Source organism: Acromyrmex echinatior, chromosome 5 (assembly GCF_024713525.1).
Source record: "Acromyrmex echinatior isolate Ae372 chromosome 5, ASM2471352v2, whole genome shotgun sequence".
NCBI classification, from domain to species: Eukaryota; Metazoa; Arthropoda; class Insecta; order Hymenoptera; family Formicidae; genus Acromyrmex; species Acromyrmex echinatior.
This window is the reverse complement of record NC_141856.1, coordinates 16,353,982-16,378,681: the sequence shown is the minus strand read 5'-3', so window position 1 is coordinate 16,378,681 and position 24,700 is coordinate 16,353,982. Positions and strand designations below refer to the sequence as shown.

Here is a 24,700-nt window from a genome sequence, read left to right as displayed (position 1 = left end):
ATTTATCGATAAAGTTTCCGTTCGAATAATTTTGTTATAAATTGTCTGCAGTTTTTGGAAAAAGTGGAAAAATGAAAATAAAATCACGGTCTCGACATTTCTCTCAATTCTCTCAAACTGTCATTTTTATGAATATTGTTTCTTTCTCTTTCTTTCTCTCTATAAATTTCTGTGAAATTATATTTTGACGTGCGAATGTTCTCGCGAATAATCGATAGACGCAGCGGCCGCTTGTCAATGGAGGCTATTCAACAACGCATGATTATATCATTACCAAATTATAATAATTATAGGAACGTGTGCCCTGGTCATTTCGGAATTACACGGCGACCTCGTTATTAATGAGAAATTTACATTTTCGTTGTAATTATGCCTTTTACGCCTGGAGCGTAGCAACGTTGTACGGTATTTGCATAAAATCTGTTTTATTCCACGAAAATATGAGACTGTCTTAATTAATTAACTATTTATCATTATTATTATTCTAATGACGAAGAAACTTTATGGCGCAGCATACAAATGCGTGTGAACCATTCTGTTTTCTGTTATCCGCATCCGGCATTAACGTAGTATAATTTGCAACTTTATATACACAGAGTATTTTCAATCCAAGTTTCTCTATTTAGTCGATTATACAAATTTTATATATCCTGATTGGATAATAGTACAGATTTCGATAAAAGAATACTTGTTTTATTATTATTTAACTATTCCTTTTAATTATCATGAGTAACACTTTTTTTTAAAAATTTTTTTTTAGAAATTAAATAATTGAAATCAATTAAAATATTTATATCTTTCAAAAATTAATAAAATTATCTTTTGATGAAATTTTTATATGTGACATAAATTTATATATTATAATTATATGTATATTTAATATTTTTCTCTTTCTTTTTTATGCTTACACAGACACATACACACACACACACTCACACTATATATATATATATATATATATCGCTCTCGCCGAACGAAAGAAATTGAAATATTTCAGACATATGTAGAACGATTTTTTAACTGAAAATATCTTGCAACCTATTCATAATAATTGTGTTTCCTTATAGTATTTCGTTATAATAATTCAGTGTAATGTACTTTGTATTAATTGGCGTAATATAAAGAGGATAATATTAATATATAATATGAAAGTTATAATTGACGTAATTGAGAGATATTAGGACTAACAATTTAATATAATATAATAGTCGATAGTTTTTTCATATTTCGTAGAAAAAGTATTTAATATCTTTAAGTATTAATATCTTTTACAAATTTTAGTATAGGGGGTCCCAAAATGGGGGTCAAGTATAAGAATTTTATTTCTGAAAATTTATTTTAGTATATGTATTTATTTATACATTAATGCAAATATATTTCTACATAAAACTAGATTTTTAAACGTAAAAGAATTATTTAGAAGCTATCATTTGTTATAAATATTCTGCAGGTAACAAGTGCTAAAATAAAGAGAGGAATAGTGAAGCCACTCTCGTGATTGGACGGATGCAGATGCAGCACCGGGGGATCCGGTTCAGGCCAAGCAGGACTGGTTTGAAAGTAAGTTTTCTGTTTATTTTCATATTTCACAGTTAAAATTTAATTATTTTAATATGTTCTCTTTTGGAATTAATAGATAATTATGTAAATTTAATATGAAATATTCTACATATTAAAAAAATACTTTATATATAGAGATTATTTTTTTTTATAATATACGTTCTTTTTCTTTGCTATCGTAATTGATTTTAATAATTAAATTGTATAAATTGTATAATATATTCTCTATTTTAATTCAGAATCTTGTTGTAAAGATCCAAGTGTGACATGTGGCTGGTCCTGAATTGACGATGAGAGTAGAATTTAAGATATAAGTGATCGTTTTTTCCGCCGAAATTATTATTTTGAAAATTAGTGCAATTTATTGCATACTTAGATTTTTGCGTGTATATAGATTCAAATTTTGCATAAGAAACGTTGAGTGAAAAATATAAGTTGTTTTTAATTTTTTCATTTCAAAAATTATATTAATTAAAGCTATAGTAATTAAAATGGCATGCTAAAGTCATAAAAATATTTATAATAGTTTCGTTAACTCGATTCATAACACGTCATATAATTGCAATTAAATAAATAATTCGTTGTCAAGCCTAAATAATTAAAAATTAATTTTCTATTATAAAATATGACTTATATTAGGAATATAAATATAATTATTTTTTCTATTATTGTGATTTTATACTTGATGATTGCTCTTGACGATCTTTAGCATCAAAATTGATAAAAAGAGAGATTTGAACCCGAATAGCAATAATGTAAAATCACAATAAAACTGTCATTACTTTGCACATATTAATAGATTCTGCTAATTTTTTATTTTTTTATAATAATGGCCATTATTTATAGTCTGTTCTTATTAAAGACTGTCTTAAATACAATCTTAAGATGTCACTATCAAAGAATCGTATTAGCACTTTAAGGCATTACTTACTATCATGAAATAATAAGAACAGACTATTCAATGTCTATATATCGCATAAAAGAATTGTGAATTTTATGAAATTAAATTCATGGATATTAGAGAAAATTTCATGGAAGCTGTGATTATGTGAACATAAATAAATTCAGCGATTTAGTTATTCTCTTAAATTTTCATTTTCTATCTTACTTATTTTCGCGATTATTTCAAACAGAAATTAATTAGAAAAACTTTTGCAAAATTTTGCTAATTATTTTATTTATATGATTTGTATGATATTAAAATTAACACTTTATAAATTTCACATCGCGAATGTTTTTGTGATATGCAATCAACATGGAACAGCACAGGAATCCACTCTTTTGAACTACTTCCATTACCATTGTGGATATAAGTGCAGCAGAAGATGCATCGGTGGACGTCGAGGGATTTCACGAAATGATGAGTAAATTTAAATTTATTTTATAAATAATCTGTTCTTCTTTAATTGCGTTGTTTTAGATTTTATAACATTATAGCACATATACATTAATTTTTCATTATTGCACATGATCAAATATTAGATATATTATTGTTAGGAAATTGAAAGAATTGCTAACTATTTTTTGGCTCAAAATATTATAAAGTAATTTTCTCATTTTTATGAGATTGCTTTTCTCAAAACAATTAAAATAAAATACAAGTGTAAATATATGTAGAGTTTATACGTATATTATATTGTATATATACATATACATAAAATACTAACTCCAAAATTATACAAATGTCAAACAGTTAAAAAGAACAGATTATATCGCATGAGTAGTAATATTCATTACTCTGATTTTCAATAGCAAGCATAGAAACAGTTATGCACTGTTAAATTTATAGATAGATTCAATAGAACTAGTTAAATTTATAATTCTATGTCTTGTGCATCGTGTCGCGAATTTTTATTATTGTTATTATTATTAGAAAATATTGTTTTATATACTTGCATTCACAAATGACAGTTGCAAAATAAGTATGTGATTTTGATACATTGATATTTATCTCATATTTTATATTGTCGTTATACTTTATGACACTTTTATGAATACTTTTAGTTATTTATGAAAGATACATAAGATTTATATATCTATCTTTTATGTAATTCTGTTTTTCTTACATATATGTAATTTTCAAAATTTTCTGATAATTATCTTTATTGGTCAATCTTTATTGGACAATTTAATCCAAGTCGTAATGAAAAATTCTCTAATAAATTAAAATTCAACGGAGAACAAGCTATCTATATGTGTGACATGAAATAAATTTAAGAAAATCCAAACCAATTGCATTTATTAACGTCGTAAAATAATTAAATTAGTATTTAAAAAAATATATATATATTTATCATTATTATTTTTAATTGAAGTATAAATAAATGAGAGTTAAATAAATAAAAGCAAGTAATGCACCGACCATTTTAATGCCGATTATGAAGTTTGCTATAAAATTGAAGTATATCCCGTATCTACAAGGTTCAGTTCATGAAAAAAAAAAAAAAAAAAAAACGTTAAACGCGATTGATGAAGAGAACGATGGCGATGATTGTCGAAGACTGAAAGTGGCCAGCGTGCATGTGCGGGTACATCGACAGGAGTCATTTGCTGTTTATAACCGTGATTCACGCCACGGTGATATCCCCGTCGTGCGGGCGTATATAGGAGGCCCAGGCTGCCCAGGAGGTACGACTATGACGCGTACGTTCGTTCCGTAGCTCGCACGCACACGTATGTACGCACGCGGGGCCGCGTGCCCCGTCTCTCTTTCGTAGGTGTCCGTCGCGTACGTCGTTTCGAGAGTGGGCACCCCTTCCCCCCGATAAGAGAGCACGCGCACGACACGCGACCGCGTACGCCCGGCGGCGCATTTAACGCGCGATCACTCTTGAGTGCCCGCGAGCGCGCGGCACACCGGAGGGGTAAAACGCACCCCGTAGTGAGATTCACCGTTTTTCTGCATCGGCCATCCCCGGTGTTCCACCCCCTATTCACCGTGTTCAACATTATTCCAGAACTCATGAGCGGAGCACGTCACCGATAATCGAGCGGAAAGTTGCGAATTATTTAGGGTAAAAGTATCGAAAGTCGATCTTCTCGGAGAATTAATATTGTAAATTAACAGCCGTGAAGAAAAGATGTGACAGTCGATTATACATTATACTCTTGACAAAGAAAATTAGTTTCGAATTAGTAAGGCACGTCAGATTTATTCAAATCAATTCACTAATTCGTGATTGAATCTATATAACATGTATTTTTTTTATAGAGTATGTAAAATTTACAAGTGGACGCAAAACATAATTATTTTCTAACTCTTTGTTATATAATATATGAATAAATTCAAAGAATTGATAAACATGGCATTTTACGAAACTTTTAGCTGCACTATATTGATTTCTCAAAAAATTCGTTATCGTTTATCTATTATTAATATCGTTTATCTCAGTTAAATAAAAAAAATTTTTAATGAAATGTAATACTATTGTGAAGCTTTTAAACACAATTTTTATTAATCAAAATCTATTTTTTTTTATTAAAAAAAATCTACGTTTGTTTCAATGCGTTTCTTGCAACATGAAAAGAAATTTTTTTTTTTTTAATTAAGTATTCGAGAAAAGCGGATAAAAAAAGGCATGGAATTGCATTTCGAAACGGATAGGATCTAATAGAATCCTGTGTATCTCGATAACGGAGGGGATATCCTGGCGAGTTCGCTACGGCGTGATTAGCTCAATTAGAGGTGCAGTAGAGAAGAGCCCAGTGGAGTGCTATCGTCGATCGGTCTTGAGGAGGCACTTGGATGCCGTCGGAGGAGGAAGTCGGCCGCGTGCCCGCTTCAACCCCTCCGTGCATTATCTCGAGATGTAACGGAGTGCCGGAGCGGTATTACGGCTCGCGCGCTCGCGGCCGACGGCGAGTACGCGGATGGTGTTGGTGCGCATAGTATCATTGTGCGCGGCATGAACATGACGGGCCGCCAGCTATTGTACGCGAGACGCATAGCCGCGAGGTAGGGCATGGAACGACACGAGGGAGCCAGTTACAGACCCCGTCACGGCACTCCACCCTTCTCTCTCGCCACCCTCTCGTTTTCTAGTGCTAGCACACTCTCTCGCAACATACAGCGGCGCTTGCCCTTCTTCTCCTCTCTCCTCTCTCGTCTTTTCTCTCCTTCGCCCTTTTCTCGGTCCATAACACGATAAGAACCGTGTCACTTTGTTACGTTTGGGGGCTGCTTAAGTGCACGATGATACATATCTCTTCTCCCCCCATTGCTCGCCTGATAATTCCTCGTATTCAATTTGTACAATATGCTCAAACCGCCCGGCGATGCAGATAGTAGGATAGTGTGTCTCGTTGACACACGCGTGTTACACCCGGTATCGGTATCATTTCGGTGTACCGATAACTCTCGCCGCGATAACTCCTACTTACTGATAACTCCTACGGTTAGAACGAAGTCGCTCGTAGACGACATCCCGCGGGAAACGAAATTCGATTCTTGATGCGAGGTTGTAACGTTGTGTGAGTGAGGAATGTACATGAGGTCGATTTGAAGAATATCGATGTCCGCGTTATGTTCGCATTTTAAAGGATAACATACTACCTATTGTGATACAAAAATATCTACGTATCCCTCGTTATATTAATATCGTTCATAATTCTAATTAAAGTCGTCTCTGACGATGCGTCGACAAACGCATAATGTGTTGCATCCGTTTTCATCATTTCACTTCTTCCTTTTCCATACCAGAAAATTTTTCTTTGTTATATATGAAGGTCTAATAAGAGATATATATTTCTTTTCTAGAAATCACGTAATTAGATAAATTTAATAATGTACAAATGAAGATTATTTTCTTCACAACAATATAAATTCTTTAATTTGAATTCGATTTTTCCTTGGCAAACAAAAGTAGACATCTAGTAGATATGAATACATGTATAACGATTTAGTTGTCAAATTACCAATGTAGATGTATAATTTTTTAAAAAGATTATAATATTTGTTCAAAAAGAGCACTGCAAGTAGTAAATAATCGCGATGTACGTGACGGACGGATCGTCCGGTTGATATCTCGGTACGGGTACTTTCGACAAGTGGCCTGAGTGATTCTTTAGAGGGATTCTTTGCATAGCATTTTAAAGCCCAATGCACTCCCAAACGCGTTCCTGTGGCATGTTTACTGGCCTGCATGCGGCAGTGATACAAAGCCATACGTTGACACGAAGTCTGTCTTCAATGGATTATCGCATTTATTATTCATCGTATTCAAGCAAAGGGCGGTGACATTTAATAAAATAATATTTGAATGATTTAATGTGAAAATATAATAGAATAATCCAATATTGATGAAGAACGTATCTAATATTGTGAAAAAAATAACAATTTTATATTCATGCATTTTTAATCTAATATTTCAGGAAGTAAAGAACTGTTAAATATTAAAAGCATAACATTTTTATTATTTAATAGCTCTTCCATCTTGAAAAAGTGTTATATATACAGAAAAAAAGACTATTCTTAAATCAACTATAATATACTCATGTATAAGCAAAAATATTGTAATCTTGTTGTAAAGATTTTAGTCTTGATTTGATATGGAATTTGTTATATTTGTAATATTGATATCAGATTTTTAATGGAGCAAGTCTTGAATTGCAAAGTAATACTTGCATCAAAATAAATTTAATCAAATCAAAATTAATATCTTTGAAGTAAAATTACAATATTTTTGCTTATATTATGGTTGATTTAAGTCTTTTTTTTTTCTGTATATGTCCAAAGTATTAATTAATATATATCACAAATATTCTTAATTAATAAAATATTTCCAATTTTTTTTACATAGTTAAATTTATATTCTGATGATTTCGACTACGGATTCGAGAAGATTTGCGTGATAGCAATGTAAGGGTGCGTAGGGTGTGTACAGAAGCGAAGGCCATTAATTACGTTACGCAAGAACGCAATCGCGAGTTCAAACAAAGGTCCAAATGTGCATCCATCCCCGAACTCCGAATAGTTAGCGCACGCTTCATATCTTCAGCCTAATTATTTGCGAATTTGCATATCTTTAGCCAGCGTGGCGCGTTCCGGATTAATCAAACTGCTACTTTTGTTCGTGCCTACCGGATGTCAGTTTCTATTTGTTTTCTTTTTTGTGAATCTACCGATTAAGCAATTCAACCGATTATGACCGTTATAGATCTCCGCTTCATTTAATATAAAAATGAATAGTAATCTTGCTTATTTATCTAAAATGGTAATCTTTATCGGATTTGTTACAATCTTACATTACTTTTAATTTCTGTAATGGAGAAGTCGATTTCCGCAAGATATTTATGATATGCAGAGAAATTTATTTTTTTGCTTTACATCACTAATTCATGTTTTCTAATCTTGATTTTAACAGTAAATAATAATTTTAACAGTAAATTTTAATTAATTTTTAAATTAATTAAAATTTACAATTAAAATTATTAATTAATATAAATGATACCATTTATTACAATTTTTTAATATTATACATATATCTTTGTAATACAAATCTCAAGTTAAAATTCTATCGAAGATCATTTAAGTGATTAACAGAGAAATATTTATATAGTTTTTCATTTGTTTAAAAAAAACAAAGATCAGTATAGATATTCTTAATTGTATCAACTACCATTTAGTGTAGAAGTACAATACTATAAAATAAGAAAATATTAGGTTTATTAATTGAAGAGAAACGCGTTCCAATATTGCAATGCATTTCCGATCAACAGTATGTGTCGTTCGATTTCCGCGAACAATGTTGCTTTAACTATAGCCCGTCATATGCCGCATTTAAAAGCGAGAAAAAGCGACAGGATAGACTGGAAAAGCGTCACCGGATTTGACTTAAAAAATAATTATTGCCTTTCTTATTTGAAATGGGAAAGAAATAAATTAAATTTTACGAAGTTATTAAAGCTATTCGCAGGCAATAGGTATCCGATTTAGGAGGGTTTTTCTCACAAATATAACATTTAAAAATAAAAATATTATATACTCTAAATTGTATTATATTTTTATCTCTTGCAATCTTGTTATATCTTTGTAAATATTATTTTTTATATAGTAAAAAAGCTTTTAATAGCTCAAAAACCGCCGACTTTTTAAGTAATCTCCAAATAATTAAATTCTTCGTCAAATACGACAAATTTTTCGTAGAATTTACTTATCGCGTTGCAATAATACGCGAAATTAATTTGCACCATAATTAATAATTTTAATCGATAATTGGCAATTCTACTGGAAAGTTCGTGATGTACAAAATTTAAATATTTATATACAGATATATGTATATGTAAAGTTGTAGTTGGATTGCGGTTCTCTAGTTGGCATAGCATTACATTTTGCAGGCGTGTAATTAAACATTGCTTCGACTTTGCCAAGTATCTTTTGGCCGAACTGGTAGGTTTTCTCCCTAGGCATAATATCTATAAGTATCAGTCGGGCTCTGGAAGTTCTGACGTGTTGCGTCGGTGAGAATGCCAGAAGCGAACGTGGGACGGAAGAGACATGGAGAGGATGGAAGCTCGAAGAGGAGACAGAAACAGGAATAGGATCGCAAGTGGATGGAGGAGAGCGAGAGAAACGGTAGGACGATGTGCGAGGGAAAAGACGAGCGAAGCGGAGAACCGAGAGAGCGGAGGCATCCGCGCGCTCATTTCCGTTTTGGGGCCGTCGAGGGGGACGAAAAGGGGGGTGCTAACTCGCGAGATATTAATTCCGTGTTAGCGCTAGGAGGGTTGCAGAGGCGAAAACTACGTGCCGAGGGGGAGTACTGTCCCCCTTTCCCCACATTACCCTGCAACCCCCGCGTCTCTATCCCACCGTCGCTTTTCCCTCCGTGTCCCGCCGCGTCCACCAATGTAACCACCCTTGGCGCGCGAGGGTGGGAAGGCGTTACAAATCAGAGATTAGCCATAGTTAACTCGACTTGCGCAGTCAAACAGTTAATCAATAAACGATTATTTACATCGTGCGCCCGCGGCGTGCTCGCGCGCACACAAAGCGAGCGTATTTTCCCGCCGCGGGATGACGAATGCGGCGCTGATAACGCTGCCGGCCGCTGGACCACCCGGGGTCGCTCGGGATTAAAATTAAAAAATGCCTATCTCTGTTTGGAGATCGTCCGAACCGGCTGGTAATTAATTCGTGCCTTGTTTGTGAGAGTAACCAAGGCATACACGGGTCAAATCGATCAATGTATGTGACACGTGATTGCGATTGGCGTCGCTATATTACGGTTTAGTTGATGAGTTTATCGCGATTTGTAAATTGAACAGAAAAACCTAATTGTTGTAATTCAACCTATATCAAATGGCAATAGGATTGACATAGTGATTTCTCAACGATAAAATTAATGGCTATTTTAAAATCTTTTAGAGAATAAATATCGAAACATTATTATTCAAAGTAATAATTGAGCCCCTTAATTGATAAATGGCATAAGTCCAAAATTAGGAAAAAGCGTTTGTTATAGAAAGTTAAGAATGTTTGTTTTATCTATCAATTTATTTACTTTTATTTTGGTTTTATGTTCATAAAAAATAAAAATCAATTTTACATCAGAAATAAAATGACCGTAAAAATATCTGGAATAATGACTTAAGTCCAGCTTTTTGGACGTACTTTATTATTCTACACAACATATGGATTTACATCACTATTACATTCAATTTATTTTCTTACAATAAAGTTACATTCTGTTGTTAATTTTTTGTAACATTACACAAAAGTCCAATTAACATAATATTAAGAAAGGGGACTTCACTTGTCAACTAAGGGGCCAATTGTAAAATGATAAAATTGCTATTATTAGTTTTATTTAAAAAAACATATCGGTATTCTAATTAGTGATCGTTAATTATTACATTTGATCTTATAAGATTCTAAATCCTGCATACTTGATTTCGTCTATATATATCTCTACAATTATTTATTATCACATAATGACAGGTTTCTAAACCTTAGAAAAATAATTGTCGACTTGTACTTTAAACTGAGTAATATCGTTAAATTATCATTAATATGTGTGTATATCATTAATGTGTGGGGGCAGGTTATAATTAAATTCAGAACCTGCTATTGTTTTGAATAAGTACGTTCGCAAAAAAATGTGTTGTGTAAACAATAAAATCCGGAATTCCGATTGGAAGATGTAGAATAGCATGTAGTATAGCAAGAAAGGAGATCTTATTGTTAGACAATGTGAGACCGGGCGTCCATCTCAGGAAGATGTCGATTAGGATCGGAGGACGTTGAGCGCAGCGTCGACGACCTCATCGTTGCGATATCTCTCGGAACCGAACCGCTTCGCGGAGAGGATCATGGTGGCTGACGATCACAGTGCCGGTAACAAACGGCACGATGAGTGGGCACCCACTCGACCACCCACTCGTCGGGAGGGTAACGGCGGTGTTGCGGCAGCAGGAGGGCGCGTCGGCGAGGGTAGAGGAGGAAGAGGAGGAGGAGGTTGTGAAAGAGGGGTGCGCGGAGGTAACTGGATGACTGGCGGCGGAAGCGTCGTCATGGCGACGCATCGATCAGCCGCCGCCACGCGAATCGAGTCGAGTCGAGGCCACATCGCATCGCACCGTACCACATCACACCACACCGCGAATACGTGCGCGTGTGGCTCGCGTGTATGAGAGACGGAGAGAGAACGAGAGACAGAATGCACAAGGGTTGACGGGGGAGAGAGAAAGAGAGAAAGAGAGAGGAGAGGTTTTACTCACGTTGGCATTGTTACATCGGTTACCTCGCTTTGATCCGCGAAGCAAGGCGAAGTCCAACGAGCGACGACAGCACACCAGGGGAGAGGAGTCTCTCTCGGGGTAGAAGGGGATGAAACACAGGAAGGTCGAAGAAATCGGCGAACCGAGGTCATGGTTTTCTTTTGGAATGCCACGGTGAGCACCGCGCGATACCCGGACGTTCCTTTTTCCATGTGTATGACGTCGCATCCCCGGCAACAGCTGTGATGATTATCGTTTCGCTTTGCGAACAGCGCACATGCTCTCGGGGGAGATCACAGATGATGTCCCTCTTACGCAGCAATTACGCGAAGCGCCGCTTGACAACTTTATCTTTCGGTGCTGTGTATTTAATAAAAGCGTGAACGCGTGCATTTCAATATAAAACAGGATGTGCAACAAAGTTAGCACGGTGCTCATCGCGCGAGTAACGGTATAATATCTTCCCTTTCTCGTGATACCAAACTAGTTTATGCTTCCGCCGATTAAATAGATAGAAGTATATTCACTGAAGATGTAATAAATTATTAAACAGCATATGGTATTCGTGCTTCACGGTTGATTAGAATTATAACACATATATGACTACATTTTGACATCTTAAATGTCAAAAAATAAATAATTATGTTTTTTCATAAATTATAATTCTCAAAAACTTTTAGAGTGAATTGTCACTTTGAAAAAATGAAATCTTTTAGATGTCTCACTGTTAAAGATTGAAAATTGAGCTCTTTTTCAAGACTAGCTCAATTTTCACTTTTTGGAGTGAGATTTCACTCCAAAGAATTTAGAGAGAAATTATAGTTATTTATGTGTTATAAGTTTTTAAACATAATATAATATAAAATATTATATTACAGTATTTTACAATTTAGTATTTTCTTCATATTAAACATTATAACATACTACAAAAATAATTGAAAATTTTTCATTAAAATTATATTATTGCGAAACTAAAAATATAATTTACATATCGTTTGTCGTGCGTGACGCTTTAAATATTAAAAAGTCACCATATTTGAAGATTTTATTCTGTAATCTTCATACGATTCACCTAATATTAATCATAATCTTAAGTATCAAAAGACGCGCAAGGATTCGTGTGTCGTTGGTAGAATTCTGATGGATGTTGGAATTCGATCTATAGAGAACCCACAGGAACGCGTCACAGTTCGACTGCCACAGTTCAGTAGCTTCCGATGGCCAGGAACGGCGGGTGTTACGCCGAACCGAGTGTTGGTGGTCGTCTGGTCGATCGATCCCGTGCACGAGAGAAACGTGGAGAATCGTCCTCGTCCTTCTCATCGTGGTCGTCGTCGAAGTCGTCGTCGTCGTCGTCGTCGTCGACGTCGTCGCCGTCGTCGCCGTCGTCGTATAACCCGCGCGCGCGCGGCTTCCCTGGTCTTCCAGTTCTCAGCTCGCGTTGAATACCGCTGATTGTCCTCCACTCGCTCGCTATCCCGCCCTCTCCTCTACACCCGAATTCCCCTATCAAACCGGGGGTGAAAGGAGGATGAGAGGGAGACTTCCACTCCTAACCATTCTCATCCTCCTGCCAGCCCGAACCCATCCCCGTAGGGGCGCCCTATCCTCCCCACGGTGCCGTTGCTACTCCTACCCACTCCACGATAATGATGGCAATCAGACCCTCAGAAAGGATTTCAGGAAATTCTCTCGCCTTTTTGTCGGCGGCCGGGGTGGCGGCGGCGGCAGCGGACGCCACAAACACCGGTCGCCCCGTCGTCCTCGCACTCGTGGCAGCGGTACCCGCCCCTCTCTCTCTCTCTACCCTCTCTACGTCCTCCTCGCTATCCCTTTATCCGCTTCGTCACGCTTTCTTCCACGGCCGATACGGCGATCGCGACATATCCAAATCGCTTGCTTTTCAATGATTTTACATGAAACGCCATACGCCATCGCGCACGATAACATATTGTAAGAAATCTGTGTCGTGTTTAAGTATCCGGTTGTATTTATATTAGATTGTTTGAATTTCGAGACTTTTAGTGAGAAATTCGTCTATTTAAGGACGAAAATAATTGCTGGATTTAAACTTTTTTTCAAGTTTCTGTCAAAGTTCTTTTTGAATTACTGATCGTTAATTATTAAATGGTCACGTCTGATTTGTTTTGGTTTTTCGACCCTAAAGTTTCTGCGAAAATATTTTTGACAATTTTATGCGGTATTTGATATTTATTACTTTCTTACATAAACATAATATGATTCTAAAAACAACTTATGTAATTTGGATACGTTACTTCCATATGTTTGTCATGCTCTAATTACTGAAAAAATGCATTTTGTTTTTCTCCGCCGTTGCCAGAGAAGCTAATCGTCATCGTTATCATTCCTGTAAATAAATACATTATAGTGAGAAACAAATCGTAAAACGAATGTTGAATATTGCGTTCAATTGCGTAGTATTTTTGTCGGCATATACGGCTATAAATCTGGCAGTTATTCCTTTTGCAAATCATAACGAAGAAAGTAGTATCGTACCAGCAATAAAATTTATGATAATCAGTTGCACCCTCACCGGGAATTAATCATCGCAGCTGTAATGACTGCATATAACACGCGGTGACGTTGCCTCATAACTAATGCATACGATGGAGCGTGAAGCTCGTTTTATCATATCCCAGATTTTATCAGAGTTCATGGTACGCGATTTTCAATCAGTTTTACGTATCTGCAACGTAACTCATATAACAGTCGTAAATTTTAGCAATAAAAAATCATCGGTCATAACTTCTGTTCAATATGTTCTTGTAAGTAAAAGTATTGCTTGTAGGAAATAATTATATATTGCTTATCATTAGTTTCAATTAAGATATAATATTTTTATGAAATTCTATGGAGTTGTTTATTTAAAAAATGGCATGTTATTAAAATAATAATATACACAATAGTTTACAAATTATTAGAATGTCCAATATCTTCTTTTATTTTTTTTTATTTTCTGAAATATATCTTATATTATATAAAGCATAGTTTTTTAAAACACATTCATAATATTAATTATAATAATAGATTTTTTGATAAATAAAAAGCTAATTTCTTCTTTCTTTCAAACATGATATGATTTTAAAAACAACTTCTTCATAATTTTGGATGCTGCATTGGTCCCATTTTTCATGCTTTTAATTACTAGAAAAGTGCATCTTGTTTTTCTCCGTTGTTGTCAAAGAAACTAATCGATATCGTTCAAAATTGTGGTAGAATCTTACAATTAGTTAAAATACTAGTATTTTTACAGAGATTAAAAGAATTTTTAACAAATTTAACTTTAATAAAGCAAATAAAATGTATTTTTTAGTTAAGTTTAAATAAATTATTTATTTTAATTAAAAGCTTAGTTACTACAATTTATAAATTTGCAATAAACGATTTTTTTGTACTAAGGAAAAATTGATTGTAGATTGGTCAAAGTCATTGAAATTGAGATAACTGATTGTATGATATTTTACATTTTCAGTTTGTGTCTCTTCCGTGAATTGTTATAAAAGCAATATATACGAAATATTTATGGTTTTAAAAATGAATCAGTTCTTAAAACTATATGTATTGACAGTTCTCAAATATTTTGCCAAGCAGAAATTTGTCCCCTACGAATTACTAGTTCATCGATTAACGATGCAAGATGTCAGTTACTTATCGCGAGAAGAATGAGAGTCTATTTTATTTCGGAAGTGATAATAATGACGATGCAGAAATCGACGAAAGCGGTCTCTCTTTTCTTTTCCTTTCCACTCATCTTCTCGGTATTAAAATTGCCTTTCTCATAAAACTGTATAAAATACACGTAAATTTTTCATAAAGCTGCAGAAATATTTGAATATTACGATTTGCAAATATAATTCTAAACAGAATTTTATTAGCCGAGACCGATTAGCAAGCCGAGATGTCAATCGCTCGTGGCGGGGTAAATGACAGTCTATTTTATTTCGAAAGTGAGGACGGTGACATCGCAAAAATCGGCGGGCGCGTCTCCCGTCGGCGACGAAAAGCGAGAGCGAAAAAGAGAGAGTCATTAGCCAGTTAATCATGCGTTATCGTGTGTGCTTAATGTTCCGTCAATGAAGGAGTGACTGGGGAGTGAGCATTGGAAAAGGGACTCCCTTGATATGCGCCCCCGCCTCCTCGCCCTTTTTTGCCTTTCCTCGGCTGGCAGTCAATATTGTCGGCGGCGTGCATAGCAGCGTGCGAGCAACAGATCACGCACTACCACACTCGACACGATCTCAACCCTCACCTTTGTCGCGGTTAAAGGGCCCGTTTCTTTTCTAACTAATGGAGGTGACGGGGTAACTTTGGTCGACGCTTTGACGCTAAAGGGCCAATCTCGCTGCAGCTTTTACCGCGTTTCTAGGAAGCCCTGAGTGCTCCCAGGAAATCCGATGAGAGATTCTACTGATAAAGTATTAATTTCTCGTGTATAACTGTAATTGAACTTGAAATATTTATTTATAATGATTTCGAAAGTAACATATCATTTATGGATCTAAGATCAAGAATTAGAAGAAACAAAAAGTAAAGCAGGCTCATATAATTTATAACTGAATCTCGCGATCTTTAAATCGAGCGACATACACTGTTAGAAATATAATCACGAGCTTCCTTTGTAGATGAAGCTTGTGATTATGAACGAAATTAAAAGTAATGATTTAATTGAAAATTAAGTTATATAGTATAATATAGTAGTTAAATTTAATGAATTTATGAAATTTAATATACATTTCATAAAATTATATAATAGTAAACTATAATAGTAATTTCATAAAATTTTGTGAGAAGTACATTAAAATTCATAAATTTTCATGAGAAATACATTAGATTTCATGTGCATGTACACAAATGTACTTTTCAGTTAATAAATACATTAAATTTAATGTAATGTCATGAAATTAAGTTCAAATTGTAAATATAACTTAAAAATATATTAAATTTCATGAAATTTTTAACAATGTATGTACGTATTTCTTATTTTAAAAAGCAGAAATATTCAGAGAATACAATCATAATTTCATTTTTGGGAAATTAAGAAATTTTTAAACTTGCATAATTCGACAACTGAAAAGATGAAGATTCAAAAAATTGTGAATTTATAAATATATACTTAGTTTAACATGTGTGTAATATTCAGCACATTATTAAATATTAAAATAATTATCAAAATATTTATAATATACATAATTATTAAAGTAATTATAATGTACGTCAATTATATCCATCTTTAATCAAAATGTATATTTTATTAAATAAAATACACAATGTGTTTGTAACTTAAAATTACATTATCGGGATGTAGAACGTTGCGTAATGTGGAAGTAATTATCTGTGATTTAAATATGAACATTTGCAACCCTCCAAATAAAATAATATCTTCGCAGCTAAAGGAGTGCGAATAATAAGCGAGACATCTGCCACATTTTAGGCAAACTAAAATAAGGGATGATTTCGCAATACAGTGCCATCTGTTCAGAAGTAGAAGAAACCTGGGAGAATTTTGCACACAGAAGACAACGTTTCGCTATTGATTCGAAACAGCTAACTTTGCTGAAGATGCTGAGGACGCTCGTATCCAACGCGCTTCTATCGTCATCCTCTTAACCGATCATCGTTAATGTTCTCATCACAGCCTGTCGACATTTCGTGATCATGTCACGATAAAATTTTTGCAACAAGAGATACAATCCACACCAGTCTAAACATCTGAATTGATCTGAATTCGATTATCCAAAGCGACAAAATATTTATAAGATTAAGTTTAACTGTTTTGTTACAATTAATTGTGATAAGTCACAGTTTCATAAGTTACTTTTTTGAATTTGAGGATTGAAAAAAAATAAAACACAATTTATTATTTAATCCTTAGATTTTAGCTATTGCGGGAGTTTATAACTTTAAATTCTATTAATATAGGTTTTTTCCTTTAAATAAAGTGAATATTAAGATTTTATCACAAATACGTAAAAAAGGATATTCGGTCTATTTTCATTTATTTAAGATGTTTAAAATTTAATATATTTAAGACTTTATGACTTTTCTTATTCTCTTTACTTTTATTCTGGAATAATTCTTTAAATAAACTATAGTTTTTAACAAGGGGTGAACACTGCTTTACTGTACATTAGTTCTCCAGGATACTCGGTATTTATCGTGCAATCACAAGACCACTACCGGGGTGCGAGAAAACGCCAAGGCATGCAAGCGCGGCGATCACGGGTGAGAATTAAAATTTATCGCGTAATACGATCTGTCGAGGGCAGGATTTACGAAATCGTGCTCGGTATACATACGTAGATACATGCACCCTCTTGCGCGAACGCATAATAAACTGCATCGCAAGGGCGGACCGCTCTCGCGCAAATTTCCGCCGAGTCACGCGGAGGAGGGGAGGGGAGGAATAAAACTTTCTTCCTCATTTCTTATTTTCTCTCTTCTTTCTTCTCTCTGCTTTCCTCCATATCCCCGGTAATATTTGCACTTACGTAGCTGTCGTGCTCTCACTCTCTCTCGTTCTTCTATATTCTTCCTCTTCTCCTTCTTCGCGGGTTCCCTCTCATGTCCTACCCCTCTCGCTAGTAATGTTCCTACTAGCACGCTCTCACCAACCAGACCAGCCGCGGCAGTTAGTGGCTTAACGAGGTTATTTCACGACGTCGGGTGGGTGGGCCATAGGTCGCGCGAGAATGAATAATGATTCGTTCGTGGGGCCGACAAGCGACCTCGCTGCTCCTTGACGTGTACGGGTAATACACGTTGGAAACGCGCGTGGATCGGACGGGGATACGGTGAGGACACGGCGTAAAGCCGTATAGGGTCTTGAAACGGAAATCCGAAAATCTAGGAATTCCCGGAAGAAATTCGCCGAACAGTCGACCCGTTTACCGTAAAAGCAACTTCAGCGTAAATTACAACGCTGCAGTCGGGGAACGTAATTGCGATGCGGTTGTAACACTAGATAAATTAATCCGCGTTGACGCGATTTAAGACGCGATGATGTGACAGTAGAAAAATACAGCATATACAGCACTACACAGATTTAGTCGCATCGACGATTTACATCGTCCACAATAAAAGTTTTTTTATATTTAATTGTGATTGAATTTATATATTTTTGAAAACGTTAGTAGTTTTATTGATTGTTTAATATTAAATTATTAAGAAAGCATTAATTTTTTTTTATTAGTAAAAGAAACAGCTTATTCTTTTACATAAAGCTCTTTAATGTTGTTAATTCAAGTTTCAATTTTCAATGATATTATGCACATGTTATGGAAACATAATCATCAGATATTCCAATGATCGTTTGACGTCGGGGGAAAAAAAAGGGAGAAAGAACTTGCAAAGCGAGAGAATCGAACGAAGGGGCTCCTGCCGCGAAGATAAGGCAGCGGTAGGAGCAACCTGGCCCTTCAAAGCCGCGCGCTACGTTCTTTGTTGCAAAGCGCAATAATTGCGCGGGAGGGCGGCTTGCCAACAGCGTCAGGGGGTAGCGGCCAGGCGGTCGACGCTGGAACAGAGAGGGTCCCGGAGGGGGTGACAGCACGCGCCGGAACCGGAACCGAGAGTCGTGTGTCCCCGCCGTTCCCGAGCGGAACTATCATGATTAGTCACGGGGCCTGCAACGAGCCGTAGGAGAACTGCGCGAGCAGAAAGACGGAACCCCGCGGGGGATACCAGAATCGGCCGTGCGCGATCGACCTGAACGACACGAAACGAGAGAAAGGACAAGAAACTGAGAGAATGAGAATGAGAATGAGAGAGAGAGAAAAAGAGAGAGAGAGAGAGAGAGAGAGAGAGAGAGAGAGAGAGAAGAGGAGGAAGAAAAAGGAAAAATAAGCAGGGTGATAAACTATCATTTATAGTAAAAATACATTATTTATCTACATAATCGTTATATCGATTGTATATTTAAAATTAATAAATTAAATATGTAGTGTTTCTTAAATGAAATAATTTTCTATAGAGACGAGCAACAAATCAAACATATTTTTTAAAATTATATGTATACTATATAATATATATATATTAGGTGTTGGAATTAATTCGTAGCGTTTTTTAATGAAAGAATGTTATTTATTTCACATGAGCATTAAAAAATACATTAATGAAAGTACTTCCCATCACTTGTAAAACGCTACGAATTAATTCCAACACCTAATATATAAACAGAAACATAATTACAATTTCTCATGTATCATGTTAAAATTAGATTAATTAAAGAGAAATTTTTTGTATAGTGCTTAATGTTTAAGTATTTTAGACCGAGCATTTGAGAAAATTTAATTAATTAATTTAGTAATTTTATTAATATTCCTGAACCAATTATTCGCACGTGTATATTAAACTGTCTTATAATATGTAAAATTCCGCACATCCATTAGTATGCCCAATTACTCTCGAGGGTAAAGTTTGCGCCTGGTCCAAGGAAAAATCCTGTACAAGAGCGGAAGTCGAGCCTCGTCTCGTGTCTGAGGGTTCTTAATGTATTCCTTCCATTTTTTAAAAGAGAGACAGTTACGATTCTCTGACCCTTAGTCACCCCCCGAATGCTGGGAAAGAGGGTGAACTAGTCGCAGTTACCGGTGCCACTGGTAGCGGAAGCGAAGGGGCTCGCAGAGGTTCATGGATAAAGGGCAAAAGGGATCACGCGCAGAAAGAAGCCGAGGGGCTCGTCGGATTGTAGTATGGGGTGTTCGAGACCCATAACCACCCCCTGGGTTAACCGATACCAGCAATTATCAACGCGTCTCGGTCACCGTGGTCTTCCCTTTTTTGACGCTAAGACACAACTACATAAAATGTTCCTAAATTAGTCTCATAAAATTCAAATTCTTTATATTCTTATATTGTTACATTATTTAATAAATTTGGAATCAACCTTTTTGTGACAAAAATTTCCAGATTAATATATCGTTAAATATATTTAACAACAGAATGGAATATTAAAAACAGAATGGGATATTTAAAAAATTAGCAGATCTCCTATAATACTTTCTCTCATTTGTACTTATTTTACATAGACTACTATACTTTTTTATGCAATATATAAGTAAGAAACATTTACTGCCAAAAAATTAATTAGAAAATTTAAATTATAATAAAATATAAAAGTTTTAGATTAGAATATATATAATAAAAGAAGTTCACAAATGACTTAAGTTCCACAGTATTTCCTGACAGAGAATTTTTGATAGTGCGAGGTTATTAAATTCTAACAAATATTTTTCATTTTTTTATTTTATAAAAATGCAATTTCTGTAAAAAAAACTTAATCTTTGTGTCATTTCACGTTTAACATTTAAATGCCATTGCTTAATATAAGTGAGAACAATGAGAATCAATTTTATCGTCTATAGACGAGTAAATTTCTATAGCAAGGGGTAGATAGGTGGAGCTCTCTTTCATGTAGCACCGTTTAGAACATTCTCTCTCAATATATTCCATGCAATTAGATAGATGAGAGGCAACATTACACCCATACGATACAAAATATCACCGTTTAGAAACTCCTCCGTTAAAGGCTGCTGAAGTGTCGGGGTTGAGATCGTTATTTGACTTTTAACGGTGTCATAGAATAGTCGAACACTTTAAATGTAACTATCAGATATAGAATCAGCCGATAAATAAAATGAATTTTTTGTTTTCTTTGAAATATTATAAAACCAATGACATAATTTATTTTTTATTTTTATGGTATTATATATACTTTTATATACTTATATAGTACATTTAATATGCATATATAAAATTGCAATTATTAAGCATCTAAACGACTTTACATTACTGTATAACTTCTCTATTTTATGTTTGAGTTTAATGTGAGTTTAACTTGAATGTACACTTCGAGTAAAATAAAGTCACAGAAATTAAACTCTACCACTCGAACTGATAAAATTACGACCACAAAAGTTAAATTCCTTATGTGCTCGATTTAATGAAATAGATGTGCACCTAAGTGTGTCGTTTGTTACTCATGTTAAAAAGGTTAACGCGTGTACACTGACAAACACGATGTCGGCACGCGTGTCACCTCGTCTTGTCAAACATCAATTACGTGTGCAAACAAGCTATCCGAGGGATGGTGCTCGACCGGTAAACATTAAATACATGCATTACCCTGAGACATGCTGACACAATGACCGGCACTTCCGCTGCCCCTCAACTCTGTTGCTAGTGCAGATTAGGTGACAAGTTAAAGGAAATAAACGCAGAAAATATTTGTATTCAACATTCAATTATTACTATGAGATCTCATCAAATCTCAATGCAGATATTTTCTGAAATAATGCGCGAAAATTAATTTTCGACTAATTGTTCTGATTTTTTACACTACATGAAAATAAAATTAAACTCTAATTAAAATAATTTTTTTATCAATATAAAATGTAATAATTTTTATATATCATAAATCACATAAATGGGCAAGTGTTAACGTTAACAACTACATCCTTCTCTTTGTCTCTTTTATTGAGATAATTAATACAGACAGATGAATTTGGAAAAGTGTTCACGACCAACAATCAACATTCGCCAATACTTTTCCAAACATACTTTATCCAATAATTATTAAAAAATTATTCTATACAATAATGTTGATAACCAATTATTTTCCTTCTGTCCACCTCAACATTTCATTTCTCAAGAATTGTTCCTTGCTAAATTTATAATTACCATTTATAATTATAGTAAATTTCATAACCAAGTTTCGCCCATTTCCAACTCGACATTCCATTACTGGAGAATTACCGTGTAGCTAAAATATGACGTCGCAGTTGAACGAAGTCGACGGTTTTAATTCTAGCGAGGCTTTTGTGCCGCGCGAAATTTGTGCTTCGCGCTCGCATCGAAATTCCGTCGCGCGCGAGAGCGAGGGCCGAAATTTCGCGGAGAATCCAACTCCTTTGTCGGCACGTCTGTATCTAGCGAGAATTATAGCCGAGTTAGGTATAGGTAGGTACGCGGCACGAAATGGCTCGACTTAAAATCTAAGTAGCCGTGCATCCCCCGGTGTGGGCCGCAGATAGGGGAAGATAGAGCAAACCCGGTGGACGTAGAGGGTTGCCCGGGATGGCGAAACGCAGGGAGCGAACCGCGGGGTAGCAGTGGGTGAGAAGGGAGTATGCGGGAAAAGCGGAGGGGAAGAGGGGAGGGAGGAAAGGGAGGGATGCTGGGATGCCGAGGGGAGCATCCGGGATCTCGGAGGGTACGTGGGGCGGTCGGTCGTCATGGATACGCTCCCGGCTAACCCTGTAACCGCTCCTCCCTCGTCATTCTACATTTTCGCAACTACCCGCCGCCATCATCGACCCACCATCTTGTCTCGAACCCTACGAGTTCCGTCAAAATTTTGAGATGATCTTTCGAGACACAGACTAAAGATTTCCCTTAAACTGAATGACCGTGCTGAATGATAGATTAATGTACGATTGAATTGAATCCCGTGGATGATTGTCGCGATATAGCAAAAATGAAGAGTTGTAAAAAATTTAAAGAGTTGTAAAGAATAAAATCCAATGTTGAATTATGGTGCATAGAATTACTTGTGCTTTGAAATATTTATAAAATATAAATATAATACGTCATATATGCTACATTTATCTTAATTTTATCTTTAATCTTAAATTTAAAGTTTTTAAAATTGTACTTCTTTATCTATGTTATATATAATAATAAGAGCAGTTAGTGTAATTGTATTTAAAGAAAATGTTAAAAACTGTATAACAAAAATCTGATCATTCGTGATTAATTTAAAAAATAACATCAATTTTACTTTTTTATTTTGAAATGTGATATGATTTAAAGAAAAGATAACATAAGTTAATAAATTAATTAAGTGGCATTCCATTTGTTGCTCACAGCATTCTTAGAATTATTTCCTTGTTATCAAATATTAAACAAGGACAAATGATGCTCATAAGCATTGTAAGCGCCAAATGAAATGTACTCTTAGTATTAATAAAACTAACATATAACAATCTTATCAATTGTGGACTAGTATTACATGTTTAAATATCACAACTATTATGATCACAACCAAATTATCGACTGAAAGAATACCACGAGTATTATTTTGCAAATTAATGGACTTCGTAACTATGTAGACCACGTATTGTGTGTGATGTTATTGAATAATATAACGTTATCTCAGCCGGTTATTTCAGTGACCTTGCTGTCGCGGCGCGAGATGAATTAACCAGCGACGACGAAAAACGTGTTACGGAGTGCGAGCGAAAAACCGTGCAGCACGGCCAGCATCCCCGATCGGGATTCGCGCGCGATCCAGGAGACGGGAAATCGATCGATCGCCATAGGTAAATGCGGGCGACCACGTCGCACCCACCGGGTTAAACGCAGCCACCGGACGAGACGAAAGTTTCGGGCGAGTCGCCGATAAATTTCGGGAATGGCGAGCAGGATATTGTTGCGGCCGTGGAAAGCAGTCGTCGACGTGCGCTTTGCTCGGCTGGCAGCGATGCAACACCATCGCATCGTGCAACACGACCCCCGCCGTATTCGAACATCACCTCCCCGATCCTCTCCTCCGTTTCCTCATCCACCTCATTCTCCTCCATCTCCTCCTCCACCTCCTCCTCCTCCTCTTCCTCCGTCGTTCTCCCCTTCCGTTTCGCCGTCTCCTCACGGCCCTCGCAGGCGTGGGCGGTAGATAACGTGATTTACACTGGCCGGGTAATTAATGTCCTCGGCGACCGGCGCTTTAAAAAAGCAATCGGAAATCGGCGACAACGAAGAGCAACAGTCAGCCCGCCGCCCGCCGGCTGCTGCTACTGCCGGATGACAAATTATCGCGCGCGAGACCGTTACCCCGGTTTTTTTTTTCGCGTTTCTCTTGGCACGAGAGGGTATCGCACTGTGACGTTCATCTTTACCGGTTCTTAATGATTTCGGAAAGAGATACCGCACTGTTATCAAAGGCGAGACGCTACGTTGCGTTTCGCTACGTTTTCAATATAAATTCGATACTGCTTGAGAAAATAGTGACGAGTCAATTAATTCGGTGACTTTATATTACAAATTAGATTTTGCTATTTGTGTAAAGATTCCATCGAATAAAACAATGCCTTTGTTATAGCACAAGCAAAAATTATCACAGCAATTTTTCGATATATAATATTATAAATATATAGCAGACATTACACATGGAAACAATGGCTTTGCCGAAAAATTTAGCTACATACAAAATAATCTTCAAAATAATTACGTAGACCGCTTAAGTTGTTAGAATGTTAAAACTTTTTACAGCATTGTCGCCAATGTTTATAAACATCGTACGTAATTATTTTGATATCTTTAGATCTACTATCTAGCTAAACTTTTACGTAACTCAACAAAAGTGTCCTTTTTGTGCAATTTTATGATAGGTAAATAATAATATTCT

The 24,700-nt window shown here is 35.5% G+C and overlaps 2 protein-coding genes across 9 annotated transcripts in view; one reads left to right on the top strand and one right to left on the bottom strand.

Annotated features, from left to right (window-relative positions):
- The window catches only part of Ets65A (DNA-binding protein D-ETS-3), a 63,448-nt gene that overhangs the window by 28,492 nt on the left and 10,256 nt on the right, over nucleotides 1–24,700 (bottom strand). The window lies entirely within an intron of this gene.
- LOC105147920 (protein SCAI) overlaps nucleotides 1,737–24,700 on the top strand; it is a 48,089-nt gene continuing 25,125 nt past the window's right edge. Inside the window, exon 1 of the mRNA XM_011059294.2 lies at nucleotides 1,737–2,924. The gene's annotated coding sequence lies outside the window, so the exon portion shown is untranslated. The remainder of the gene's footprint in view (nucleotides 2,925–24,700) is intronic.